The 14,980-nt window shown below is 33.6% G+C and overlaps 1 protein-coding gene and 1 pseudogene across 1 annotated transcript in view; both read left to right on the forward strand.

Moving 5' to 3' along the window:
* LOC140626765 (uncharacterized) overlaps window positions 1–14,980 on the forward strand; it is a 441,573-nt gene that overhangs the window by 22,305 nt on the left and 404,288 nt on the right. The window lies entirely within an intron of this gene.
* Window positions 3,640–4,985, forward strand: LOC140626751 (protein SET-like; annotated as a pseudogene).

Below are 14,980 nucleotides of genomic sequence, written 5' to 3' on the forward strand. Positions count from 1 at the left end.
ATTTTTACTAATCTACAAACTTTTTTTACATTCATACTAGTTCTATTAACTTTCCTAACTGTAAAAGATACTCCAATTTTAGTCTTCTTTTTTTACTTTTCTAAAAAAGATTTTATTCATTTATTTGCGAGAGAGAGAATGAGAGACTGCACAAGCAGTGGGAGGGGGCAGAGGGAGAAGCAGGTTCCCCACTGAGCAGGGAGCCCCACGTGGAGTTCAATCCCAGGACACCAGGACCATGACCTGAGCCAAGGGCAGATGCTTCACCAACTAAGCCACCAAGGCGCCCATCACCATTTTACAATCTCTTATACCATAATTTGTACATATTTTCCTCTATCAGTAAGCTTACTGATTAAATCACACATTTAATCAGCAAAGACTTCCTTATCAGGAACTGTATGCAGATAACAGGGCTAAATTCTAGGAGTACAAAGATGAATAAGGTAAATAAGACTCAGACTTCCAGGAGGAGTTCATGGCCTCATCCAAGAAGTAGGGAAGAAAATCTATCATTATAATGGTGTATACCTGCTATAGTGCTCAAGTGTGTATTGTGCTTTCCTGCTTCTGCTTATCAAACAAAACAAATGACCTAATGCCTAAGATCTAATGTCTTCTTTATTCCCTCTTCTGATTACTCAACCTCACAGTGGTTTTTCCCATGTCTAAATATAAGCATTATTATCTGTATCTGTTAGAAATTTTAAATTGAAATTATTATTGAGATAATTGTAAATTCACATACAGTAGTAAGAAATAACGCAACGAAATCCCTCATTCGTTTTGTCCCCCCAATGATAGCATTGTACAAACTTAAAATAGCTCAACCAGAATATTGGAATTAATATAATCCACCAATCATTCAAATTCTCCAGATTTACTTGTATTCATATATGTATATGTGTATGTGTGTGTAATAAATTCTGTACAATTTCACCTGTATAGATTTAGGTAGCCCTTTGTCAGTCAAGATACTGAACAGATCCAAGACAACAATGATCTTTGTGTTGCATTTTTAGATCTACCCCTCTCACACCTTCCTGCCCTTGGTCCCTAACCACTGGCAAGCGCTAAACTGTCCTCTATTTCTGAAATGTTTTTCTTTCAAAAAGGCTGCATAAATGGGATCATACAGTATGTAAACTTCTGGGATTGGCATTTTTAAACTCAGCATAAGTCCCTGGAGATTAATGTATGTGAGTATGTGTAATAATAGTTCATTTTGTTGTTGCTGCTGACAAGTATTACATGGTTTACTTGTACCAATTTATTTAACCATCCACCTGTTGAGGTCCATCTAAACTGAGCATTTTCAGGTTTTGGCTTCTACAAATAAAGTTGCTGTAGGTTTTTCTTTGAATATGTTTTTATTTCTCTGAGATAAGTGCTAACATGTATTTGCTGGATAATATAGTAATTGTAGGTTAAGCTTTATAAGGAAATACTATTTTCCTCTGTGGCTGCACTGTTTTACATTCCTACAAACAATGCATGAGTGATGCAGTTTCTCTTCATCCTGATTTGGGTGTTGCCACCATTTTATATGTAGCCACTATTTTAGCCATATTTAAATCTTATATTTCTTGCATAGGTGGAATAATTACAAATAACTTCAGTGGTTAATTCTGATGTTTTGGACACTAAGGGTATCACTTAGATCCTCCAGTGATAGACTATTGCCTCAATTGTTGGGGCAGTGTAGGCAGGCAGCTAGAAACCTTCAGCCTTCTTAGGGATAGCCTTAGTTGCAAAGATTGCATAAGGTAACATCCTTCCTGAAGACAGACCACATTTAATGACAGACTAATTAGAGAGGTTAAAGATGTGGCCATCATGGCCCAACTTGGGACAACCAAAGGTTAATGCTAGTTCCAGTGCTCACTCTGGAATTAGCTAAGGGTTTTATCTCCTCAGCTTCTCTCCACCCTCTCCTATTTTCTTTTCCTCCCTTGAACAAGTTTTGATTTGAAGTGTTCTCCTTAACATTTTGTGTGTTAAAGGCCATCTCTGATTCTACTTCTCAGGGAACTCAACCTACAATACTAATATGATTTAATTTTTTATTTTCCAACGTACTTTATATTCTATTATGAACTCCTGAAAATTGATAAATGTTAGAAATCACTACTTGCTTTCTATCTCTACTGCTTATTAACTCCTGTTTCTCAGTTTCAGACCTGTCCTCTGATATTTTTCTTCATGATGCTGGCTTCTTGTTGAGGTTTTGCCGATTGAGGCCTCTAAAGGGACAGTGGTATGCTGGAGAAGGAAGAAACACGTTCCTTTCCCTTTGCCTACTCCTCCATCAGTGCCATCAACACAGTTGATTCCAGTCACCTTCTCTACCAGAATCAGCCCCAACACACTCCTCAGATGTACCCGTGCCAAGCACAACTTCCCCCTCCTCAGTAGTCTGAATCTCAGTAGGAATGCTCTTTCAAATTGTAGAGTTTTAATAATTTCAAACCGTTCTCTATGTTCTCCAGTGCTAGGTGTGATAGCAGCTTCCTGTAATTACTGCATGATCCCTCAGTATTTCCATTGGGACCTTTTGGTTCTTAAATAGCAGCTCACCAAATTGTAATATTATATTCCGTCTGTGCATGCTTCCTGAGATCCTGAATCAGATGCCATCAATTTTGTATAAAAGAAGCTAATAAAATACACGAGTTAAAAAAGCATCTTTAATTTTCATAAGAATGTAAAATGTTTAGGATGAATAAAAAATGTAAAAGACACACTCATCAAAACACTGGGTTATTTTTTTCCATTAATCTGAATATTTCCTAACAATTTCATATTTTGATTTGGTCATATGAATAGAAGCTTTTCAATACAGGTAGAACTTTCTCTGAAGTTTTCATTTTAATTCCAGCTAGTTAACATGCAATATTCCATTAGTTTCAGGTGTACAATATAGTCATTCAGCAGTTCCACGCATCACCCAGAGCTCATCAGGATAAGTGCACTCCTTAACCCCCATCTTTTTAACCCATCACTCTGCTCACCTCTCCTTTAGTGATCATAAGTTTGTCTCTATAATTGAGAGTCTGTTTCTTGATTTGTCTCTCTCTCATTTTTTTTCCCTTTGCTTGTTGTTTCTTAAATTCCGCATGTAAATGAAACTATGTGGTGTTTGTCCTTCTCTAGTTTACTTCACTTAACATGATACTCTTAACGCTTTCATAATTTGGGCATTGTAAATAATGCAGTAAATATAGGGGTGCCACATGTATCTTTTCAAATTAGTGTTTGGGTTTTCTTTCTGTAAATACCTGGTAGTGGAATTACTGGATCATATGGTAGTTCTATTTTTAATTTTTTGAGGGACCTCCATACTGTTTTTCCACAGTGGCTGTATCAGTTTGCATTCCCACCAAAAATGCAAGAAGGTTCCTTTTTCATCACAACCTCACTAAGACTTTTTTTTGTCTTTTTGATTTTAGACAGTCTAACGGGTATAAAGAGATAACTCATTGTGGGTTTTTTTTATTATTATTTTGGTTTCAAGTTTTTATTTAAATTCCAGTTAACATACAGTGCAATATTATTTTAGGTGTAGAATTTAGTGATTCAAGTAATTGGAGCTTCTTCCTGACATGCCCCTCTCCCGGTTTCGTGGAGTTTCCTCACAGCATGGCCCCCAAGCACCAGTCCTCAGTCGCACCTCAAATGAAGAAACCAAGGCTGCCTCCCGGCCCCAAGCCGGAGGGGATATCGACCTCTCAGCATTTGCCAAAGGGAGAAAAAGAATAGCAAGAAGCAATAGAACATATTGATGAAGTACAAAATGAAATAGACAGACTTAATGAACAAGCCAGTGAGATTTTGAAAGTAGAACAGAAATATAACAAACTCTGCCAACCATTTTTTCAGAAGAGGCCGGAATTGATCGCCAAAATCCCCAATTTTGGGGTAACAACATTTGTCAACCATCCACAAGTGTCTGCACTGCTGGGGGAGGAGGATGAAGAAGCCCTGCATTATTTGACAAGAGTTGAAGTGACAGAATTTGAAGATATTAAATCAGGTTACAGAATAGATTTTTATTTTGATGAAAACCCTTACTTCAAAAATAAAGAATTTCATCTGAATGAGAGTGGTGATCCATCTTCAAAGTCCACTGAAATCAAATGGAAATCTGGAAAGGATTTGATATAACGTATAACGTTCAAGTCAAACGCAGAATAAAGCCAGCAGGAAGAGACAGCACGAGGAACCAGAGAGCTTCTTTCCTGGTTTACTGACCATTCTGATGCAGGTGCAGATGAGTTAGGAGACGTCCTCAAAGATGATATTTGGCCAAATCCATTACAGTGGTACTTGGTTCCTGATATGGATGATGAAGAAGGAGAAGGAGAAGAAGGAGATGATGATGATGATGAAGAAGGATTGGAAGATATTGATGAAGAAGATGAGGATGTAGTTGGAGAAGATGATGATGATGAGGGGGAGGAAGGAGAGGAGGATGAAGGAGAAGATGACTAATGGAACACTGATGGATTCCAACCTTCCTTTTTTAATTTTCTCCAGTCCCTGGGAGCAAGTTGCGCCTCTTTTTTCCCCCTCCTCTTGTGCTCATTTGCCCTTTTTTGAAGTCTCTTTTCTCTCCCTTTATACCATTGTTCTCAACTTATTTTGAGGGGAAATACCTTGAGCAGAATACAGCGGGAAAAGAATCTCTACCCCTTTCTGTTCCAAATTCATTTTTATTACTTCCTGTCTCAACAAAAACTTTATGGAATCAACACCACCGTGCTCTGTGCGAAAAAAGAAAAACCTTCTGCTCCCTTAGCTCTGCCGGAAGCTGGAGGGTGCTAGGTCCCTGTGTAGTAGTGCATAGAATTCTAGCTTTTTTCCTCCTTTCTCTGTATATTGGGCTCAGAGATTACACTGTGTCTCTATATGAATATGGACAGTTAGCATTTACCAACATGTACCTGTCTACTTTCTCTTGTTTAAAAAAATAAAAAAAAAATAAATAAAAAATGAGGTTATAGAAGGTCTGCAAAGGGTGGGTTTGAGATGATTGGGTGGGTTAAGTGGGCATTTTGACAACATGGCTTCTCCTTTGGCATGTTTAATTGTGTTTAATGGACATCCTTGCAGTTTAAGATGACACTTTTAAAATAAAACTCTCCTAATGATGACTTGAGCCCTGCCACTCGATGGGAGAATCAGCAGAACCTGTAGGATCTTATTTGGAATTGACATTCTCTATTGTAATTTTGTTCCTGTTTATTTTGAAATTTTCTTTTTGTTTCACTGGAAAGGAAAGATGCTCAGTTTTAAACGTTAAAAGTTAAAAGTGTACAAGTTGCTTTGTTACAATAAAACTAAATGTGTACACACACAAAAAAATAATTTAGTGATTCATCACTTATATACAACATTCAGTGCTTATCATGGGTGGCCTCATTATTTATCTATAAAATTGCAAGGCTGGGTGTAAACTAGACTCTAAATTTTTGCCTTTTTTAATCCTGATATTCTGATGCATTTTATTCTGAGTATTTTTAAGGTATTTATTACCCAAAATAATATTAACACTTATTCAATAGTACTGTTTTTTACATGTCAGGAGGCCCCGTGTTTATCTAAGTACACTTTTAATCTTATTCTGTGCTGATATTATATTTCAATCCCTGAAATATAAGGAACCTATTTATGGAAAAAAAAATACATATCACCCATTTAATCCATTGCCTTGCCCTCCTTCCCTCTAGCAACCCTCAAATTGTTCTCTATAGTTAAAAATTTGTTTTATGGTTTGCCTTTCTCTCTTTTTTTCTCCCTATGTTCATCTGTTTTGTTTCTCAAATTCCACATATGACTGAAACCTTATGATATTTGTCTTGCTTTGACTGACTTATTTAGTTTAGCATTATACTCTTTAACTCCATCCACATTGTTTCAAATGGCAAAATTTAACTCTTTTTTTATGGCTAAGTAGTGTTCCACTGTATGTATATACCACTTTTTAATCCATTCATCAGTCAATGGACATTTGGGCTCTTCCATAATTTGACTATTCTTGATAATCCTGCTATAAACATTGGGATGCATATATCCCTTTGAATCAATATTTTTGTATCCTTAGGGTAGATACCTGGTAATGCAGTCATTGGTTGGTAGGGTAGTTCTGTTTTTAACGTTTTGAGGAACCTCCATAGTATTTTCCAGAGTGACTGCACCCATTTGCATTTCTACCAACAGTGCACTAGTGTTCTTTTTTCTCTATATTCTCACCAACTATTTTGGCCATCCTGACCAATATGAGGTGATATCTCATTGTGGTTTTAATTTGTATTTCCCTGATGGTAAGTGATGATAAGCATCTTTTCATGTATGTGTTGGCTATCTGCATGTCTTCTTTGGAGAAATATCTGTTCATGTCTTCTGCCCATCTTTTATTAGGATTATTCATTTTTGGGGTGTTGAATTGTAGAGGTTCTTTCTGTACTGTGGATACTAGCCTTTATTGGATATATCATTTACAAATATCTTCTCCATTCCATAGGTTACCTTTTGGTTTTGTTTATCGTTTCCTTCGCTGTGCAGAGACTCTTTATTTTTATGTATTCCCAATAGTTTATTTTTGCTCCCCTGTCCCCCCTTACTCAGGAAACCTATCTAGGAAAAATTTACTATGGCATGTGTCAAATAAGTTACTGCTTGTGTTCTCTTCTTGAATTCTTATGGTTTCAAGTCTCACATTTAGGTCTTCAGTCATTTTGAATTTATTTTTGTGTATGGTGTAAGGAAGTGGACCAGATTCATTCTTCTGTGTGTTGCTGCCCAGTTTTCGTAACACTGTTTGTTGAAGAGCTTGTCTTTTTCAATTGAGTATTCTTTCCTGCTTTCTCCAAGATTAATTGACCATATAATTATGGATTTATTTATAGATTTTCTATTTGTCACATTGATTTGTAAATCCACTTTTGTGCTGGTTCTGAACTGTTTTGATTACTACAGCTTTGTAATGTAAATTTAAGTCCAGTATTGTGATGGCTTCAGCTTTGCTTTGCTTTTTTAAGGTTGCTTTGACTATTCCAGGTCTTTCATGGTTCCATACAAATTTTAGGATTGTTTGTTCTAGCTCTGTGAAGATTACTGTTGATATTGTGATAGGGATTGTGTTAAACGAGTAGATTGCTTTGGATGGTATAGACATTTTACCAATGTTCATTCTTCCAATCCATCAAGATGGAATGTGTGTGTCATCTTTGATTATTTTAGCAGTGTTTTATCGTTTTCAAGTAGAGGTTTTTCATCTCTGGTTAGATTTATTCCTAGATATCTTATTATTTTGGGTGCAATTGTAAATAGGTTATTTCTTAATTTCAGTTTCTTCATTATTGGTGTTTATAAATGCAACAGATTTCTGCAAATTGATTTTGTATTCAGCAACTTCACTGAATTTGTTTATCAGTGCTAGCAGTTTTTTTTGTAGAGTCCATCAAGTTTTCTATATCAGTTTTCTATATATAGTGTCATGTTATCTGCAAATAGTGAAAGTTTTACTTCTTCCTTACTGATTTGGATACCTTTTATTTTGTTTAGGACTAGGACTAGGACTTCCAGCACTATGTTGAATAAAAGTGGTGAGAGTGGGCATCTTTGTCTTGTTCCTGACCTTAGGGTAAGAGCTCTCTGGATGATGTTAGCTGTGACTTATATGGCGTTTATTATGTCAAGTTATGTTCCCTCTAAACCTACTTCATTGAGGATTTTTTTTTTAAATCATGAATGGATATTGTACTTCGTCAAATGCTTTTTTCTTCTTTGTCTTTTGAAATAATCGTATAGTTCTTAGACCTTTCTCTTATTGCTATGATGTATCACATTGATTGACTTGTGAATATTGAACCACCTTTGCCACCCGAAATATATCCCACTTGATTGTGGTGAATGATCTTTTTAATGTATTTTTGAATTCCATTTTCTAGTATTTTGTTGAGAATTTTTGCATCTATGGTCATCAGGGATAATTGCTCTGATGATAAATGATGATAAGCATCTTTTCATGTATATATATGTCTTTATTTGATTTTGATATCAGAGTAATACTGGTCTCATAGGATGAATTTGGACGTTTTCCTTCCTTTTCTATTTTTTGGAATAGTTTAAGAAGAATAAGTATTAATTCTCCTTTAAATGTTGGTAAAATTCACGTGTGAAGTCATATCGTCCTGGACTTTTGTTTGTTGGGAGTTTTTTGATTAATGACTCAATTTCTTTTCTGGTTACTGGTCTATTCAAGTTTTTTTTCCTGTTTTCATTTTAGTAGTTTATATGTTTCCAGAAATTTATCTATTTCTTCTTGCTGTCCAATTTGTTGGCATATAGTTTTTCATAATATTCTCTTATGATTGTTTTGTAAGTAGCAGACTTTTTGATTGACTCAATTATCCATTTATATGATGACCGTATGTGCCTGTGTCCTTGAGCATACACGGAATGTTTTTTAAAAGACTTCAGTACAAGAGACTAAGCAAATGATGTTTTAATTCTAAAAGGTCTTGTTTTATTGATATTAGAAAATGATATATTTTGGTGAACTGAGCTTTCAAAATCTATGATTAAAAACTCAGAAATAAGTACATGTTCTGTATATAACTATAAAATTATTTTCTGGTAAAACCATATTTTAGTGAAATAACTTACAAATTTACTGAATGAGAATAATTTCCTATAAAAACAGGCCTTAAATATATTTTTTTTTAAATTGGAAGGTTGCAGGAAAAGAGTCTGTTACTTGATCCATTTCATTCAGATGTGTTCATGTAATTACTATCATCACCTTCTAAGTAATCTTCTCTTTCTAACCAAAAGTGATATATTGTTTTTTTTCAATCAACCCTAGGAAGGTTATAAAATTTTTAAGTGTCTGAGTTTGCCATTACAAAATGTACTTTAGAAAATTTGAACCATTGTTGTACCATTGTATCAATTTTATGTGTTATGAGAGTCATTTGAGATTAATGTACATTTCTCTATGAAAATTATTTCAAAATATTTTCCTGAAGAATTATAATTGATTAGTGTTATGTGGATTTTAAAATAAACTTTTTCTTTTTAAAAATAATGCAAGATAAGATATCCATTTCACTCAGAGTACAAAATTTAACTAATTATTAAATCTATGCTTTAAATGTATCTAAAAAATAAGAGGAAATGTTATTTTAAATGGAAAATAGATTATAAAAATAGAGTGGACTAGAGAACCAAGAGACTTCTCTAGGAACATTATGTAATTTGCTTTTCTTACTTATGTTATGCAATGTAAATATTCTTCAAAATAACAATCTAAGGAATACTCTAACAATCTGTAATAAAAAAATTAGGATGATATACTTCAATCATGTGTTGCTGCTATAGTTAAACTTTCAAATAATTGAATTTGTTCACATTTTTTTCTTTCTTAAAAGATACCTACTAAAAAAATAAAAAAATAATAAAAAAAATAAAAGATACCTACTGAGCAGAAATTTTGCAAATGCTTGTAACATTCTGACTCTCAATTAGATGTGCTATTCAAAAACTATCAAATGTCTGTAGATAGAGCTAGAGTTTTAGCCATTTGGATTAGATTAATAAATTACATAATTTTAAGTAGCAATATTGTCATTTATTATTGACCACTCCTCATCAAATTGGGATGAATAGAAATTTTAACTTGTCAAATAGTTATAACACAGTTTTACTGTGGGTTTAATCTTCAGAATAAACTAGCTTAAGAAGGAAAAATTAAGACATTTTGTGTACTTCTATCTTCATAAAGTTTTTTTCTACAACTACTCCTTTAATAGACCAGTGCAAGGTTTAAGTGTACACAGCATAGTTTCACACTACTGCATTTTCTCTTTGTAATCTACGTTATTTTCTTGAAAATAAGATACTATTCAAGTCTACTTAATTTTCTTATAGATCGGCTATCTATGTATGGAAAGCAGACATTTTGAAGAAAGTAAAAATTAGTGTCTGATTAAAATGTGATTTGGTAATTGGATTTTTTTTGAAATGAGCACAGAGGGAAGAAACCTATGCATTACAAAAACTGAGAATCAGATACCTCAGCATTGAGAGGATCATCCTAAGTACAACAATTAAGTATTTGGTAAATTGTATAACATCTTGTTAACAAGGGGCCTGAGGCAGTCATAAGTGTGAAGGCAGCTGTCCAGAGAGCCTTAAAATTGAGCAGACCTAAACTTATTTATTCATATATATGCACTATTCCAGGTTAGTGTAGTCTCCAGATTTTACCTTAAAGATTTTCCCCTGTATTCTTCTTTGCAGAATTATTGATATTATTAAAATCTCCCCCAATGACTTCTCATTACAATTAGAATAAAATCCAGATGTCTCACTATACCCTATTAAGACCCCTTAGGAATTGTAGTCTGTTTAACATTCTAACTTCATTTTTTTGGTTTGTGTGGTACAACTTAACCCCTAGTTTAGTTGCTTCTAGCTATATGGTAAAAACTATAGAGGCCACACATCTTTTCTTAATTCCTGTGTCAATAGAATATCACTGTTTGCACCAGTAAATTCTTGTAAAACAATTTATCTTAATAAATTGATAATCAGCACAGGTGGGATGCATATGAAGAATTACTTCAAGACCCTTGCTTAGCTGTATCCAATAATATAAAACTGTTGTTTTACAAGTAATTTTAATACTCCCCTGACTGAAATGCTGTGCTTTAATTCACATTATCCCAATAATAAACCCAATATAAAATACCTTTCTCTTACTATCACCACTAAGATAAACACATTAATAAGATTAATGAATTCAGTTTCACGTGGGCAGTTTCATCATTTTATATGATTTATAGGGGCATCAACAGTCCTAGAGACCCATCAAGATCCAGTTGAGACTTACTCAGAAGCTCTGTGGTCTGTTGGTCCCTTGAGTCTCCTGCCACAAGGGTCTAGACGTTTATGAAGATATGGTTTGTCATGGTGAAATAATTGCAGGATTGAGTCTGATCAATTTCTTTTCACCACACCCTGTATTTTCTTCCCAAGAAATGAGGGTATTTCTTTTTAGAGATTCTTTTATTATGGGCAGATTTAAAATATCTCTGGTGGAATCTGCCATATTACTAATGTATTTCTCCTCTTCATTTTTTTTTTTTTTGTTGGGAATGTATAAAAGATGGTTCTCAGGAAGGTCAACCCTTGGTTCAGAATGTCCCTGTCTTCATGCAGACTGGAGGGCTAATGAGTAAAAATGTCCTCTTAAACTGATTTCTTACAGGAGAAACTTTGCCTTGAGTTACTTATCAAAACATTAGGAGAACATTCCACAATCTTTCTTTGTTTTATCCATGAGAATCTAGTCAGAAAAATCTCTTCTCTATGCTTCTATTCACTGATAGACAACTTTCAGGTTGGGGACCAGAGATAGGAATTCACAACCAGGATATTTAAATAATGCTTACCAGGGATGCCTGGGTGGCTCAGTGGTTGAGCGTCTGCCTTTGGCTCAGGGCCTGATCCCAGGGTCTTAGGATCGAGTCCCACATCAGGCTCCCCACAGGGAGCCTGCTTCTACCTCTGCCTATGTCTCTGCCTCTCTCTGTGTCTCTCATGAATAAATAAAATCTTAGAAAAATAATAATGCTTACCAGACTCTCATGGATTTGTCTCAGGTTAAGTCCATACTTTTTCAAAATTTCCCAGAATTCTCTTATGTGTACTTTCATTATAATGTTTTATAACATTATAATCCTTCAAAATGGCATGAATCCACCTAGTAGAATAGTTAAGAATTACAATGGGCACTCTAGACAACTTTTTATATGACAAAATTATCCATCTGAGAGCTTCCTAAAAACAAAGACCAAAATTTCAAACATGGAATGGTCGGCATTGTTTGATTAGTATGAGGAATTTCTGAAAGAAACTCAGATATCAAAATTAAATCCTGAATAAACTCTTTGGTGAAGATAAATGCCAGATATGAAAAATGATAAACTTTGTATTTTTGTAGTCCCCCTGAACTTCAACCACCAGGGCTGCCCTTTAGCAGGTTTATTGATGATTGCCAAAAACTCAAAATAATCAAGATGACTTTTACAGATGAATATCCAAACAAACCATGGTACATCCATACAATGGAATATTGCTCAAGAGTAAAATAGAATCATCTATTGATTTAAACAACAATACGTATGAATCCTACATGCATTTTGTTAAATGGAAGGAGACAGTCTCAACTAAACACATATTATAGAATCACATTTATATAAAAAACACATCAGTAGTCTTCAGGGGTTGAGGCAGAGGGTGCTGGTTGACTATAAAAGGGAAACACAGGGCAGCCTGGGTGGCTCAGTGGTTTAGCTCTGCCTTCAGCTCAGGGTCTGATCCTGGAGACCCAGGATCAAGTCCCATGTCAGGCTCCCTCCATGGAGCCTGCTTCTCCCTCTGCTTGTGTCTCTGCCTCTCTCTCTCTCTCTCTTTCTCTGTCTCTCATGAATAAATAAATAAATTTTTTTAATAAAGGGAAACACAAGGTGTTTCACATAGGGTGAAGGCAGTAATGGTTCTATATGGTACTGAAATATGACTCTATATATATATTAAAACACATAGAACAGCATATCACAAAAGACAAAACCTCACTTTACACAAACTAAAGAAAAAATGAAATTAATCATGTCAGGGATTCTTGGGTGGAATGTTATTGTGCCAGATGACTTTAACTGTGCTAAAATGTATGAAAAAAAGTGCACTGAAGGGAGGGGGATAGGAGCTGACCTAAGTAACTAAAAAAACAGTGTTTGTTGGGAATTTTAAAGCTAAAGACAAACTGAACATAAATGACATATAGATTCCAAAAGTGCTATCTTTTATACAATTTAGAAATGAACAATGTACAGTCTAGAATAATAGACATTTGATTTACAAAGGTATTTTATGGAAGAATATGGTGATCTTTAAAGATTAGCTTAAAAGATTTAACAACTTTTCTTTAGAAGGTAATCATAAAACTAATGTTATTTATTAGGTAAACATAATTTATATTAACTAAATAGACATTTTACTAATTTTTTTCATATCTCAAATTTAAATAGTAAAATTGGCCAAAGATTTGTTTTTGGAAATATTTCATTGGGAAAATAGAAAATTGTCTTATTTTTAGCATTATTGTATATGTAGGTATGTTTATAGGTATTTGCTTTGGTAATGAAAACCAAACTTTTCATCTATAAAACTTTTATGGATTTAGCATAATAGTACTTTAGTCTTTCTTAAGTCTCATTTTCCCAGGAGCTCAGAAATTTTTCTTGTTTATTTCAACAAACATTCATTGCGTTATTACATATTTGATTATAGGACACTACTTAAGGGTCAATGAACAAAACAGGTAACAATTCTTTTTATGGGAATTGCATTCTTGATTTTACTCTAAAACATCAATTTTACTTAAGTTATGTGATTTAGAAATATATGTATATCAAGCTTCCTGGGTGGCAGTCAGTTGAGCATCAGACTTTTGGTTTCAACTTAGATCTGATCTCAGGGTCATGAGATTGAGCTCAGCCTAAAGTCTGTTTGGGTTTCTCTGTCCCTCATCCCCTGCCTTTCCCCACCCATGTTCTCTTTCTCTCTCACTGAAGTAAATAAATAAATCTTTAAAAAAAAATAGGTATTTCATAATAGCTCTTTCAAAAAAGATGCAGTGAAATAATTGCATCAGTTCATGTTGTGACTAAACATAGGAAAACAAGTTTATATAGATACATAATTATGACATATTATAGAAACAAAACCCTGTAAGTTTTCTTTTGGATTATTATAATTTGACAGTAATGACTAAATATTTATAACATATTAAAACTTTGATTCTGGAAGCTTCATATAACCTCTTCTCTCTATACCCCTAGAATTTGTTATTATAAGCCATTCAATTCCTGTACATAAAATTGCTAGAACAACTTCAATATTGATGACTTCTGGTATGCAGCACAAAAGCTTGTAGATGAAAAAGTTTTGCCAGTATTTATTATGAGGAATTTATCAACAAAGAACTAGACATTTAAAAAAACTAGACATTTTTATTTGAAAATTCACTGCATCGATAATTTTAGAAATCTTTGCCAAAACAGTTTTTTTTTAAAAAAAAACCTCTAAAAAATTAAAAAACACCTCTAAAAAGAAGTTTTTTTCAAATATATAAGTATATAGTGTTTGCCTTTGAAATGTTTGAGAAATAATTTTCTATTTTTTTATTTTATTATATTTTAAGATCAATTGTGATACAAATTTATGGTGTGAAGTTCATTTTCAGAAATAGGAGTCCAGTGTATATTACTGGTTCCACCAGAAAAATAGAATTGAGCTAAACAATTCTTATGTCACCAACACGTAAAATGTAACTACATGATATACCAATGTACCAGCAATATTTGGTGATGTAAAAGAAATCCGTGTGCATCTTATTGTGTATACACTGAGAGTGAACATACCACGTTTTTTAAGAAAGCATTTTATTTATGTAAATCAAGGAGAAAAGTATAACTAGTTTAAACAGATTCTAATATATATATAAACAAAGTTTATAAAGAAAATTTTAATGAGTGTTAGCAATAAAGTAAAATGTTAAAATTTTAATAAATTCTGATATTTTCATCCCTCAGTGAAATAAAGTGTTATCTGAATATAAATACATAGGTAACAAAAGTAAGTGAATAGCTTCAGGTATCCTTACAGCAATACCTCACTACTTTTAACTATACATTATGTGAGTAATACATTTCAGTTTACAATATTAAAATAACTTCAAATTTACCCTCCATCAACCTTAAACCACAGCTAGGTATTTTTTAAAGGTTGCTAGTAGCATGGGGATATTATGTAAGTATTGTAATACTTTGTATTAAGGCCTTTTGACCAAATAGAGATCTTTGTCATACATACTTTTCCAGAGCAAATTAGGAATTTTATTTAGTTATTT

This window comes from Canis lupus, chromosome 38 (genome assembly GCF_048164855.1).
Source record: "Canis lupus baileyi chromosome 38, mCanLup2.hap1, whole genome shotgun sequence".
In the NCBI taxonomy this organism is placed as follows: domain Eukaryota; kingdom Metazoa; phylum Chordata; class Mammalia; order Carnivora; family Canidae; genus Canis; species Canis lupus.